Here is a 14,815-nt window from a genome sequence, read left to right as displayed (position 1 = left end):
GATTTCAACATTAAAGAACTACTGAGTGTAAAAATAAGTTCTATATAAAATAGAGAAATACTTTGCCATGCCATAAGGGATAATCTTATAAACACACATCACATTTTACATGTATGAGGAGCCAAAAAGGCCCATCTGTGCTTCAGATATTATTTAACCATCTAGAAAGAACTCAGGCTCTCCCTGAGCCTTATATTTGGATCAACACTTATGATCTCATATAACTAATTGCTCTTTTGTCTTGGGTACTTTCATCTTCCTCTTGATAAGCCCCATATTTTTGTTAATTTTTACTAGCACTTCCTACACATTGCCCATATTCTTTATGTAAGAAATCTGGGCTAATATCATAAAGTTGCTTTAAATGTTATTTCTAAGAGAAGAATTTTTGGAAGAGTACAGTGAGGGGAAAATGCTTTATCTTTTTACTTCATGCACCTCTGTCTTACTCAAAAATTTTAACAAGCATTTACCATTTTTGATAAATGTTTAAGCTAATAATTTTTTATTGTGGTAAAATATGCATAGCATTAATTTATCATGTAATGAATTTCAATGTACAATTCGTTGGCATAAAGTACATTCACTTTGTTGTGCAGTCATCATTCATGACTGCACATCCAGTACATTCTTATCATCCCAGACTGAAACCCATTAGACAATAACCCCACTCCCTTCTCTTCTCAGCAACTAGAAACCATTATTCTATTTTCTGTCTGTATGAATTTGACCACTCTAGGTATCAAAAGTGAAATCATACACCATTTGTCTTTTTTTGTCTGGTTTATTTCACTTAGCATAGTAGTGTCAAGATTCATCCATGTTGGACCATGTTGCAGAATTCTATTCTTTTTTAAGGCTGAATATTCCACCGTATGTCTATATCACATTCTGTTTATTCGTTCTTCCATCAGTCCATTCATCCATGCAAGCAACACCTGGGTTGCTTCCACTTTTTGACCATTATGAATAACATTGCTATGAAACGGGTGTTCAAAAAATGTTTATGTTCTTGCTTTCCATTCTTTTGAGTGTATATCCAGAAGTGGAACTTCTGGATCCTTAAACGCAATTCTACGTTTAAATTTTTGAGGAAGCTCCATACTGTTTTCCATAGCAGCTGTACCATTTGACACCCCCACCAGCTAGGCGTAAAGTTCCAGTTATTCCACATCCTCACCAATATTAGCTATTTTCTGGTGGTTTGTTTGTTTGTTTGCTTGTTTTTATCAATAGCCATTCTTTTTTTTTAATTTTTTATTTTTTATAAACATATATATTTATCCCCAGGGGTACAGGTCTGTGAATCACCAGGTTTACACACTTCACAGCACTCACCAAAGCACATACCCTCCCCAATGTCCATAATCCCACCCCCTTCTCCCAAACCCCCTCCCCCCAGCAACCCTCAGTTTGTTTTGTGAGATTAAGAGTCACTTATGGTTTGTCTCCCTCCCAATCCCATCTTGTTTCATTGATTCTTCTCCTACCCACTTAAGCCCCCATGTTGCATCACCACTTCCTCATATCAGGGAGATCATATGATAGTTGTCTTTCTCTGCTTGACTTATTTCACTAAGCATGATACGCTCTAGTTCCATCCATGTTGTCGCAAATGGCAAGATTTCATTTCTTTTGATGGCTGCATAGTATTCCATTGTGAATATATACCACATCTTCTTGATCCATTCATCTGTTGATGGACATCTAGGTTCTTTCCATAGTTTGGCTATTGTGGACATTGCTGCTATAAACATTCGGGTGCATGTGCCCCTTTGGATCATCAATGCACAGAAATCAGTTGCATTTCTCTACACCAACAGCAAGACAGAAGAAAGAGAAATTAAGGAGTCAATCCCATTTACAATTGCACCCAAAACCATAAGATACCTAGGAATAAACCTAACCAAAGAGGCACAGAATCTATACTCAGAAAACTATAAAATACTCATGAAAGAAATTGAGGAAGACACAAAGAAATGGAAAAATGTTCCATGCTCCTGGATTGGAAGAATAAATATTGTGAAAATGTCTATGCTACCTAAAGCAATCTACACATTTAATGCAATTCCTATCAAAGTACCATCCATCTTTTTCAAAGAAATGGAACAAATAATTCTAAAATTTATATGGAACCAGAAAAGACCTCGAATAGCCAAAGGGATATTGAAAAAGAAAGCCAACATTGGTGGCATCACAATTCCGGACTTCAAGCTCTATTACAAAGCTGTCATCATCAAGACAGCATGGTACTGGCACAAAAACAGACACACAGATCAATGGAACAGAATAGAGAGCCCAGAAATAGACTCTCAACTCTACAGTCAACTAATCTTCGACAAAGCAGGAAAGAATATCCAATGGAAAAAAGACAGCCTCTTCAATAAATGGTGCTGGGAAAATTGGACAGCCACATGCAGAAAAATGAAATTGGACCATTTCCTTACACCACACACAAAAATAGACTCAAAATGGATGAAGGACCTCAATGTGAGAAAGGAATCCATCAAAATCCTTGAGGAGAACACAGGCAGCAACCTATCAATAGCCATTCTAATGGAAGTGAAGTGGCATCTCATTGTGGCTTTGATTTGTATTTCATTAACAATTAGTGAAGTTGAGCCTCTTCTCATGGGCTCATAGGGCCATTTTGTATATCTTCTTTGTAGACCTGTCTATTAAAATTCTTTGCATATTTTAAAATTGGATTGTTAGCTATTTTGTTGGGTTTCATTCTTTTGCATGTGGCTATTTGTTGACAAAATACTCTTGGCACCCTTGTCAAAAATCATTTGACCATGTATGCAGAAGTTTATTTCTGCACTCTCTATCGTATTCCACTCTTCTATTGGTATATCTTTATGTCATTACCACACTGATTTGATTTTAGTAGGTTTGTAGTAAATTTTAAAAACAAGAAGTTTGAGTTCTCTTGGTTTGTCCTTTTTGAAGCTAGCTTTGGAAAGTATGTATTTCTGCCATTTTGCTATTTGTTTTCAGTATACCTTATATCTCTCTTGTCCCTCATTTCCTGCATTACTTTCTTCTTAGAAGTTATCTGATGTTTTTATAGTGAAATTTTTAAGTTCCGTTCACATTTTCCTTTTAAGTATATTCTCTCGCTATTTTCTTTGTGGTCACATCAGGGATTACAATCCTATTTGAATTTACCACAGCTTGATTTCAACCACATACACAAACTCTGCTCCTTCACAGCTCTGTCAGTTACTCCTTCTGTAACTGATGTCATAAAATTCTACCTTTATGCTTTGTGTGTCCAAAGCATATAATAATAATTTTTAATGCATCTGTCCTTTAAATCATGCAGGAAACAAAAATAAATTACAAAAACCAAAATTATAATAACACTAGTTGACTCTAATATTTATGCTGAGGATAAATCTAAGCATCATTTATAAGTTCTCTAATTTAGAAAACGTTGGTATGAATATATATATATTAACAATTAAATATGAAATAGAAGCTGGGTCTTATAGCTATTTATACATTTAGTGTTTCACTTGAAGTTATAGATGTAATAGAAAAAAATTAAATTTTATTTACAGTATTTCCATAGAACATATTTTTATATAAATAATGGTTGGGCAAATCACTCTAATAAGGTAAATTGATATATTTTAGTTTTAAATCTCTTCTTACAGGGTAATTGAATTTGTGTTTAAATTTCAAGATTAAGACCTGCAAAATGTTTTCAATTCTGTGATAAATATCTTCAATATGTTTTGAGGTCTTAGGAGTAAATAATAGAAAAATATATTAAATGAAAGTCATGAGGAAAGCAGAAACACTGAAATACATAACATATTAGAGCTCGAGCTCAGAAGGACAGTTCTGCCTCAGGCCAAAGTATTTCCACCTAAAATAAGCAGTTTGTTGTTTTTTTTTTTTTAGAAGCTCTAGTTTTAATTTACTTGCACTTGTTAAAAAGCCAAAAAGCTTTGTTTCACAGTCTTTTCACTGTATTTTAAAACACAACAGTATCTATAGCTTAAAGTGTTTTTATAGACTTCTGGTTGAAATACATTTATTTAAACCATTTTTATTTTAGCAAACTGCATGGTTTATGGCAAAGTAGAGAACTGAGTCCTAATTTTTATTCAAGCATTCCTTACATGAGTAGAATTGTAAGTGAACTATAAAGTAAAATCCTAATCCAGGATAAAAATATGAAAGGAAAAAGAAAAAAATATATATACATTTTTGAAGGAAAATATTCTATCACTAAATCAAAATTTAAAAAAATCAAAAGGCATCTAAAAGTTAAATAATTTTCATACATAATATTCAAATCATATATTTTAAAAATTCTTATATTCAAATAAGAGAGCAAAATATTAGTGGCACATAGAAAAGATTATTACCCAGACCCACACTTAAATATAGTAAGAGGTGTGCCAGCCACAACCACAACTGTTTTCTACAGCTGAGAATTTTGCATGAAGGGAGAAATGCATAAATGCAGTTAAGGTTCTGGGACCAAATTCCACCATGAGTTAAGGAGGTTTCCACACACATCCAAGCGATTCTCTGGACACCAGCTAGATAGTTTATAATTTAACTCAATTCTGACACTATCTAATTGAAAATAGCATCAGGTCCCAAAGGTTAAGGGCTCAGTCCTACAAGACTGCCCCCCACTTCAGACAGGAGTCACAAATCCTGGTTATCATCTGTGCTTGTTTTTTTTTGTTTTGTTTTGTTTTTTGTTTGTTTGTTTGTTTGTTTGTTTTTATTTTTAAAAGATTTTTATTTATTTATTTGCAAGAGAGAGAGAGTGAGAGAGAGAGCATGAGAGGGGAGAAGGTCAGAGGGAGAAGCGGACTCCCCATGAAGCTGGGAGCCTGATGTAGTCCTTGATCCTGGGACTCCAGAATCAAAATCAGATTGATTGACTCAATACAGTCAGGGAGGACATTCCTCAGGAGTCACAGAATGCTGGTTGCCATGAGGGAGGAGTCTTACAAAGTCTGGGCTCTCACAGAAGGAGTCTGAAGCACGTGTACGGAAAGCAGAGATCAGTTCTGGATTAGAAGCTCTTTCTGAGGGGAAATGAGTAGAAGCAGGGATTAACTCGAGTCAAGATGGCGGAGAAGTAGCAGGCTGAGACTACTTCAGCTAGCCGGAGATCAGCTAGATAGCTTATCTAAAGATTGCAAACACCTGAAAATCCATCGGCAGATCGAAGAGAAGAAGAGCAGCAATTCTGGAAACAGAAAAACAACCACTTTCTGAAAGGTGTTTGTTTGTTTTTTAATGGAGGTTTCATTACATAGACGTGATTGCTTAAATCATTGGCCAATAGTGGTTGATTCAATCTATAGCCCTCTCCCCTCCCTGGAAGTCAGGGCATGGGACTAAAAATTTCTACCCTCTATCAAAATGTTGATTCTTCTAGTAACCAAAGGTGTGTTACAAAGTCACCTCATTAACATAACAATAAGCACCTCCCCCACTTTAGAAATTGCAAGGGTTTTAGGAGCTCTCTGAGGGAAATGGAACAAAGACCAACTATGTATTCCTTATTATAAACCACAATATCACAGTGTTACTGGGTAATAATTAAGAGCAATTAGCTGGAGCCATTGGCAAGCGTGGACCTTTTTTGCTCTAAGACCTCAATCAAATTTCTTAACCATTTTGTGACTTAGTTTTCTTGTTTGTCAAATAAACTTAACAATAGCACCTCAAAGGTGCTAAAGGTATTGAGAATTCATTAGTCAATATATGTAACATACTTAGGTGCGTAGTATACATATTCATGTTTTAAAAATGTAACTTGTAGTGATGATGATGATGATGTTGATGATGTCTGAGGTAGGGGAGAAACACTTAAGAATGGAAGGGTATACGCTGTTACAGGTTAAATTGTGTCCCCTAAAAATTTACATATTGAAGTCCTAACTCCTGCATGTCAGAATGTGACCTTATATGGAAATAGGATCATTGCAGATAAAATGAATTCATTTGATAAGTCATGCTGGAGTAGGGTTGGACTTACTCCAGTATGACTGGTATCCTTTTAAAAAGGAGAAATGTGGACAGAGACATGTACACAGGAGAATGCCGTGTAAAGATGAAGGAAGACATTGGGTACTGTTCTGTAAGCCAAGTCTTGCCAGTTATTCATAGCAAACCACCAGAACCTGGGAGAGTCATGAAACAGATTCTCTCCCGCAGACCCTAAAGTCACCAACTTTCCAACACGTTGATCTTAGACTTCTAGCTTCCAAAACTGAGAGAGGAAATTTCTGTTGTTTAAGCCATCTAGTTTGTAGTACTTTGTTATAGCAGTTCTATTAAACTAATGTGCTGGTATGTTACTGGTAATACATAAATCCATCCATATTCTTGATTTTCTGAAGTAACGGTACAGGGAACAAAAGGAAAAATCTCCCTGCTGTATCCACCTGTGTTTTTACTGTTTGATAAATTGTTGTACACACCACGTTGTTTCATGAACCTCACAGAGCTGTTGAGAGGGTCTCTAAGTGAACTCTTGAAAGAGACTGTGATTACCAGGAGGAAATGAAGATTGGCCTTTATCTACTGGCTGAAATCCTGAAGGACTGCAGAAGCACATCCACCACTTGAAGCTGCTATGGATACAGCAGTAAGTGTGAGCCCTTCTGAGAAGCCAATAACACTTTCTGGAGTTTGAGGTTGCATATGAGCTCTAGACTCTTGCCTCTTTCTGTGGTGAACCCCCTGGTATTTTACTACTTTGACGTGTCTTTTAGAGAGGCAATGTATTAAAATGTTTAAGGAAAGCTGGCTCTGGGGTCAGATTTCCCCATGTTGAAACTAGAGATGTTGCTTTGGACAAGATACTGAACATAAATTTCACATTTTGCTTAAGTGGGGATTATAATGATTGCACTTTTTTTTTTAAGATTTTTATTTCTTTATTTGACAGAGATCACAAGTAGGAAGAGAGGCAGACAGAGAAAGAGGAAGAAGCAGGCTCCCTGCTGAGCAGAGAACCTGATGTGGGGCTTGATCCCAGGACCCTGAGATCATGACCTGAGCTGAAGGCAGAGGCTTTAACCCACTGAGCCACCCAGGCACCCCATGATTGCACTTCTTTTATAAGTTTTTGGAGAAATTAAATATAATGTAGGGGCACCTGGGTGGCTCAGTGGGTTGGGCCTCTGCCTTCAGCTCAGGTCATGATCCCAGAGTTCTGGGATCGAGCCCTGCGTGGGGCTCTCTGCTCAGCGGGGAGCCTGCTTCCCCTCTCTCTCTCTGCCTGCCTCTCTGCCTACTTGTGATTTCTCTCTCTGTCAAATAAATTAATAAAATCTTAAAAAAATATATAATGTAAAATGTGTAGGATAGTGTCTGCATATAGAAAGTATTCAATAAATATTAATTATTATTATTCTATAATATAATTTTTAAACATGTCTGTATTCAATAAAATGTGAAAAGAATCTCACAGTCAAAACTTAGTCAAATAATTCTCATGTAGATCTTTTGTGTTCAACATGATAGCTGAGTAGAAATACAGTCTCGTGGCAGAAGACACAGGATCTGCATAGTTTCAAAAGAGGTAAGAAAATTCTCAAAAACTCCTCCTCACTTCAACGTACCAATTTTTTTTCCTAATATGATCTGGAGTCAGATCAAGGAGTTGGGACTGAACAGTGAACAATCAGGGAAGCAGAGTTATCCTTAGGGAAATGCCAACAGTACTTAATTATGGAATAGCCTTAAGAGATAGTTTATAAGGAATTTGAGTCTTAGAATCCCATACCGTGTCACAGTAGAGGGGAAACTAGAAAGAGACCCAGATTGAGTATGTTCCTTGTATTTACAGAGCACAGAAAGCACTTTTTAGAGATGAGTTATCACAATTAAAGCTTACAGATCTTCCACAAATGAAGTCCAAAGCATAAGTCCATAAACATCAAGTACCAAGGAAGACAAACTACTATACATGAGAGCTAACAGAAATATAATATGATGTTCTTATTTCTTCAAGGATCACAGATATTGGAATTGCCAAGTTCAGCTATGGGTGCATATATTATGGAAATAAATGATTCAAAGATAAGCATGCAAAGGAGATCATCAAGAATATAATAAGAGGAGTTATTTAAAAATAGAATCTAGGGGCGCCTGGGTGGCTCAGTGGGTTGAGGCCTCTGCCTTCGGCTCAGGTCATGATCCCAGGGTCCTGGGATCGAGCCCCACATCGGTCTTTCTGCTCAGTGGGGAGTCTGCTTCCTCCAATCTCTCTCTACCTGCCTCTCTGTCTATTCATGATCTCTGTCTGCCAAATAAATAAATAAAATCTTAAAAAATAATAAAAATAAAATCTAGTGAAACAAAAAATTAAATTTTGAATTAAAAATTTCAATAGATAGCCTAAATATCAGCTTAGAAATAGTTGAAACATTTAGTGAATTAGAAAATATAGAACTAGAAGATGTATCAGAAATTATACAGAAAGACAAATTCTGGATGATTTCTCTTATATGTGGGACCTAACACCCCACTCCCTCAACAAAATAAGCACATAGAGGGAACAGATTGAAGATTGCTAGAAGCAGGCTGTGGTGGTGGGACAAATAGGTGAAGGGGGGCAAAAGGAAAAAGAAAAAAAAAACTTTTAGTTGATGGAATAGAAAGCTTAGGAAAAGAAAACTTAGCTACTGAGAACACACAGCAAATGTGATACTTAGTGGTGTAAAAGTAAGTATTCCCACAAAGATAGGTGTCAGATGGTATAATCTTCGAACTCTTGCTATTCCAGGGACTAAAGAGTTGCTAAATCAATAAATTTGATATAAAAAGGAATATAAAGTTTGAAAGAAAAGGTTCAATTGAAATTGAATTGAACTCCAATTCAAATACAGTTATGTATTAACAATATCATTGTCTAGACAGAAAATGCAAGGAAGTCAAATGAGAAATTATCCATACGTATTAGACTACTAAGTGAGATTAAAAAACAACACCAACAACACCCAGGACCCCATTCATCACTGACACACACAAAAATTCTAAAGTACTTAGACATAAATTTCAAAAACATAAAAGATATAAAGAAAATTATAAAAGTTTATTGAAAAACTAAAAGAAGACCAAAAGAAATGGAAAGACATTTCTGAATGAAGTTTGTTATTGTATAGATTTTCCCTCAAATTAATCCATAAATTCAATTCAATCTTAATCAAAATTTTAATGTAATTTTTTTTGGTAGAACTTGATGAATTTGTTTTAAAGTTTATGATTATGGACTACTTAGAAGGGCAGATAAGAAACTGATAATATCAGTTGCCTCTCAAGGGAGAATTAAATCATTGACTATAGGAGGAACACTTATTTAATTATTCTTTACCCTCTTGTGTTTTTGTATATAATATCATGTATTCCCTAGACAACAAACTAAATAAAATTAAACTATAGGCTTTGTGTGGGTCAAATCTATTAAAAAAAAAAGACTGTTTAACAAAATGTAATAATGGCAAATAGGAAAATATATAACAAATAAAACCATAATTAAAGGTTTTGGTATTGAGGCAGAAATAGTTGACTACATCAGTGGAGCAGAATTTAGAGCTAAAAACAGAGTCGTGTGTATATGGTGATTCTCATTATGATAGAGGTGGCATTTTAAATCAATGGGTAAAAGAATGGACTATTAAATAAGTATTGAGCCTCTCAGTTCCCTCTCTGTAAAACGAAGATAGTGACTTCATAGGATTCTTTGGAGAATTAATTGAAATAATGTAAAAAAAAATAAAAAAGAAATGACAGAGAATGTATCACATACAGAATCAAGAAAATGGCAAATGTGAATAAATCTTAAAAGATATGGAGGATAGACTGAGAATTAGGTACATATATCCAAGAGCAGTTTCATAAGAAAAGAAAAGGGAATATTTGAAAAGAGAAGTAATATTTGAAAAGAGTAAAAAATGCAAATATTCTAAACTGATGAAAAACACAAATATACGTATGGGATAACTACACACCCATGATGATAAATTAAATCCTGAAACTAATGACATAAACATTGGAAAAGAATGATTGGAAACTAATTAAACTTTAATTTGCAGATGATATAATTACCTACATAAACCTCCTAAAATCTACAAGTTCTTAAAATAATAAATTTTATTTTAAAAGGTGGCGAAATATAAGATAAATATGTAAAAATTAATTACATTTCTAAATTCCAGCAATAAACATAAATTTTATTTTATTTTATTCTATTTATTTTTAGAGAGGGAGAGAGAGCAGGTAGGGTGGGGCAGAGGGAGAGGGAGAAAAAGAATCTTAAGCAGGCTTCATCCCCAGGGCAAGCCTGATGCCAATGTCTGCCTACAAACCCGAGATTGTGACCTGAGCTGAAATCAAGTTGGACGCTAACAGACTGAGCCACCCAGGCACCCCAACAAAAAGGAATTTTTAAAAAGATCCCATTTATAACAAAAATAAATGAAATGAAATGAATCAAAGAATTCATCAAATAGGCATCACTTATATCAAGAAAGTCATATAATTTTATTTAAATATATTTAAGAGACTTCAACAAATAGATATTTTATTAGATGGGTAGAACGATTTTTCAATTCTCCCCAATTTGTCTAAGCAATATAATTTCAATAAAAACTCAAGTGCATTTTAGGCAAAACTTGACAAAGTTTTGAAATTTTTGAAATATTTTGAAATATTTCAATATTTGAAAATGTATTTGGAAAAACAAAGGGCAAAATATACTCAAAGCAATCCTAAAAAATAAAAATAACAAAATACAGCTTTCTCTACCAGACATAAAAACGTATAAAGCCATTATAATTGATAGAGTTAATTTTGGTGCAGGGACTCACAGAGTCCAGGAAAGGAATCACAATATAAGATAAAAATAGCATTAAAAATCATTAAGAAATGAGTAATTTTTCAATACATGAAAAGTAGATAATAGGATGCACCATAGAGAAATACATAAAGGACATGAAACATATCTTATGTAGAGGAATAAATACATATGGCTGACATATGAAAAGATGTTCAATCTCATTAGTGATCTAAGAAATGCAAGTAAAGATCACAGTGGGATGCTATCTCACATCCATTAGCCTGACAAATATTTAGGAAACTGACAAACATCAAATGTTGCTATGGATATGGAGCAACAAGAGCAACATATTTTCTTGTGGACATTGTAACTGGTACAAACACTTTGGCAAACAGCTTGCTTTCCATTTTGTGGAAATGTAAAGAGAGACGTATCCATAACCCAGTAAATTCCTATCTTAAAGAAACCCCTGCATATTGTACACCGTGAGAAGGGTACAAGAATATCCAAATGTTTAGGGGAGATAAAAGTCCATCTACTGGAAAAAGAGACAAGTCAATTTTTGTATAATCACCATGTTGTATTATACAGCAGTGAAAAAAAAATGAGTCTCATTTCCAAATGACTGAGATGAATTTTAGAAATATCAAATTGAGTTTAAAATACTAGGCCTGAAAGACAACATATGAATTTCACAAAACCCGGTTATTATATTGTTAAGCAATATTACATATGTCCTAAAATTGTTTTTTAAAACAGGGAACTAAAAAACATAAAATCAAAATATTAGTTACATGTAAGAAAGAGCCAAGGGAGTGGGATGAGAATCCCACACAGAGATGAAAGTTGTTATTCAAGCATATTGATTATATACTTATGCTTACAAGGAAGAAAAAAAAGCCTCTCATTTAAGAAAACTGCATATTAAATTCCTATTCCTAAACAGAAAATAGAGTTAGTATTTGGTCCTTATTTGTCACTCAGGGAATCGCAGTCAAATGTTACAAGACAAGAAACCATCCTATAAAGGGGATATATCTGACCAGTCTCATGCCATTGTAAGGCATAATAATATAAAAATACCAAAACATTCAGGGAAAAAAGTCTTTCTTTCTCAGAAAACCAACTTAAAATCATAGCATTTTCCTAGTGATTTGGTTGACTTTCTAATTGGAGGCCATATGGTTTTAAATGGCAGTGAGTTTTGTCAAAGTGTGCTGGTGCAAGGCTGGCATTATGAAGGATTACTTGAGGATATGTACATTGTGATGAAAGACAAATAGAAAACATGTGGTGACTCACTGGGTTGGCCAGAAACATCTGTCACTGAAATAATAGAATGTGGGGAGATGGAGTTCCTCCAGAGTTAAAATTAAAATTTTCTATGGTCTTAAACAGGAATGTGTTTAGAATGCAGTTGAAATGTCAGTCTTTTTTGAACAAATTTATTTAACCTATTAATCATTTCTGATTCAAGATCAGTATTAAAAACTTGGATTTCAGGGAGAGAAAGGGAACAAGAGTCTAAGTATATATGTGTTGAAGACACTGGTTGATCCAACCTCCTTGTATTTCTCTCATAGTTGAGGTCAATTTCTTCTTCCTCTGTTATTGCTCAGAAAATCATCAGGGATTGTCCCTTATCTACCAGGTCGGGGATCATGGTTTTCCTTCTGCCAAAAATAATACTTATTTTAAATCACTTAGTGAACATCTAGGCATATATTTTGTTAGGCAAATAAAACAACAAAAAGTATTATTAGTCTCAAAAAAAAGCACAAAATTTTTAACAATCAACAGTAACCATAATACGGAACAACAGTTTCTTTTTAATATAAATTCCTAAAATTAATATTAAATTATTGAAAGCTGGAAACCTTACAGGTGGTGAGTTTCTTACCCATAAACCAACACTTAGAAGTCATCCCACTTTATAGATAAGGTAACCCAAGCTCAGAAAGATAAACAACCTATGTTCAAAGAGTTTATGTGTATAAAAATGTGGTTCAAACCTTATTTCAAGACCCATGGTATTTGTTCCAAAATTTAGAATGGTTGTCTACTTAACATATGCTTACCCAACATAAGCCTCTGTAGGACTCATTTCCAACTCTGCTCACTCCCTGTTCATTTCATTTATTTGTTCCATAAATACATATTAAGCACTTTCTCTCTATAAGGTCTCCATGTCATGGATTGAGTTAGAGAACCAAAAATTATAGTCTTTAGGGTTAGAGAGTAATTCTGGCTAATCACTGGAAAATTGCTACAGGAGGGAGACACCTGTACATATAGTCACCCAAAGACAACAGGCCATGCCTGCCCAACAGATGTCAGAGGACTGGAAGCAGGTATTCTCCAGGCAATGCAATCAACTTGAATAATGGCTGTATATACCAATAAGCAATAACTAACTACTAAGGGCAGAGGGATAAGGAAGTTAGAAAGGTTGGGTTTGGAATCAGAGCTCTGTCATTCACGAGCTGTGCAAACTTGGGCAGTTTGCTGAACCTTCCTATGTTTGTTTCCTCATCTGCAAAGCAGGAAAATAATAATAACCAACTTCTTTTAAAAATTAGATAAAAACATATAAAGTGCCAAACATACAGAAGATAATCAAACACAACATTTAATACTATCGTTTTCATTGTACTTAAACTTTCCCATCACATACACCAAACTTACTCTGATAGAGAAAGGCATCATCTATTAATTTAATAGGACAAAAAATCATAATAAATTGCTACCAATTTAGAATTCTCATTTTGGATTTTAACTATAAATAAATGCTTCTTGAAAATTAGTTCTCTTTTAGAAGCTGAAAAGCACAATAAGCACATTCAAAGTGGGTTATTGTCTTTTAAAAAGTGTAAGAGCTCAACTAAGTTGGATTTTGTTCTTTCATTCTGCTGTCAACAGTCAGGTCCCATACATGGCTCACCTCCAAATTGATGTGAAGCTGAGGCCTCTCTCTTTCCTCTTGCCAGAAATCCTCACAACTGGCTTCTCATTGAAATCATCTGCAGAAGTTTAAAACCTACTGTTGTCTAGTTCCTCATTCCCAGATATTCTAATTAAATTATCTGAGATGAAAGCTCAACATCAGGATTTTTAAAGCTCCCCAAGCAATTCTATGTGCAGCCAGGGTTGAGGGTCACTGCCTTGCCCATCCCTAAATAGCTTCATGATACACCTACCACTGACTAATTAAAATTCGATGTGTGGGTTGGAGTAGAAGAGAAAATTAATGAACCATATAATATGGCTGATGGAATTACCAGAATGAAACACAGAAAGAGAGAACAAAAAATGAATGCAAGATTAACCAACATGGAGGATAAAATGACAGGATCAACGTGCTCTATGTTTCAGAACAAGAAAGAAAAGATAGTAAGTAGGTATCAATATGGCTAAGACTTGTTCATTCTTTAAAGGAGAATAAAAACCCTCAATTTGGAGAAACATATCAAGTTGGAAGGGGGGAGGTGCTCAAGAGGACAGGATTTGGCATGCTGAGATACATTTATATCCAAGAGGGGTCAAGATCTAGATAATAAATTGAATATATTTGTAATTTAGTTATAAATGAATAATATACCACTAAATTCAGTAATAAAAATGGTAATAACATCTGCAACAGACACTTCATTAGATACTTATATTTTCATATCTAGTAAAAACACTATGATAAATTCATTATAATTCTCATTTAAAGTTGAGAACACTGAGATTAAGAAACATTAAATATTATAGAGGTTATAGAGGTTCAACATGGCAGAGACATCATTTAAGCCTAGGAATATCTGGCTCCTGCAGCAAATGAACCAAAGAATTAACTTCATGCTGAGTCAGGGAATGGACAATGTCCTTTGGGAGACCATTGGTCACATGAAAGAAAGAGAAATGTATTTTCTCATTAAGTCACCCACGCAACTCTTTAAAAAGCAAGCAGAAAAGCAAGCTTCCACTCTTCTTGTCATATATGCT

The sequence above is a fragment of the Mustela erminea genome, chromosome 8 (assembly GCF_009829155.1).
Source record: "Mustela erminea isolate mMusErm1 chromosome 8, mMusErm1.Pri, whole genome shotgun sequence".
NCBI classification, from domain to species: Eukaryota; Metazoa; Chordata; class Mammalia; order Carnivora; family Mustelidae; genus Mustela; species Mustela erminea.
This window is presented reverse-complemented; position numbering follows the sequence as displayed.